At 57.3% G+C, this 433-nt stretch overlaps 1 protein-coding gene across 1 annotated transcript in view; it reads right to left on the bottom strand.

Moving 5' to 3' along the window:
* LOC102304854 (major histocompatibility complex class I-related gene protein-like) overlaps positions 1 to 433 on the bottom strand; it is a 6,689-nt gene that overhangs the window by 5,504 nt on the left and 752 nt on the right. The gene's annotated exons all lie outside the window — the stretch shown is intronic.

The following is a 433-nucleotide window of genomic DNA, read 5'->3' as shown; positions in this document are numbered from 1 at the left end:
GCTCAGGCTCCAGTGCCTCCAGTGTCACCCGTAGCTCAGGCTCCAGTGCCTCCACTGTCACCCGTAGCTCAGGCTCCAGTGCCTCCAGTGTCACCAGTAGCTCAGGCTCCAGAGTCACCGCTAGCTCCGTCACTCATTCTGTCACCAGTCTCACACATTCAATCTATGCAGGGAGGTAATCTAAGTTCCAATCAGGGAGTTTCTCGCGCTTTTGCAGCTTCGGGCACAGTTATGCACTCCAGGGCCTCCCCAGAAGCTAGGTTTCAGTCCCCGGCTGTTTCTGGACCCCTGAAGATTAAGCAGCCCTCAGAGAACTACTCTGTGTCAGCACCGTCTGGGCAGAGCTAGTGCCCAGCTCAGCACCAATTGCCTTCGTGTCTGCCAGTGGACTCCATGCCTGCTGGCTTTGTGATGGCTTCTGCTGGAGGGTCCG

The sequence above is a fragment of the Haplochromis burtoni genome, unplaced genomic scaffold (assembly GCF_018398535.1).
Source record: "Haplochromis burtoni strain Fernald_Lab_line unplaced genomic scaffold, NCSU_Asbu1 Contig_519, whole genome shotgun sequence".
Lineage (NCBI taxonomy): Eukaryota > Metazoa > Chordata > Actinopteri > Cichliformes > Cichlidae > Haplochromis > Haplochromis burtoni.
This window is presented reverse-complemented; position numbering and strand designations above follow the sequence as displayed.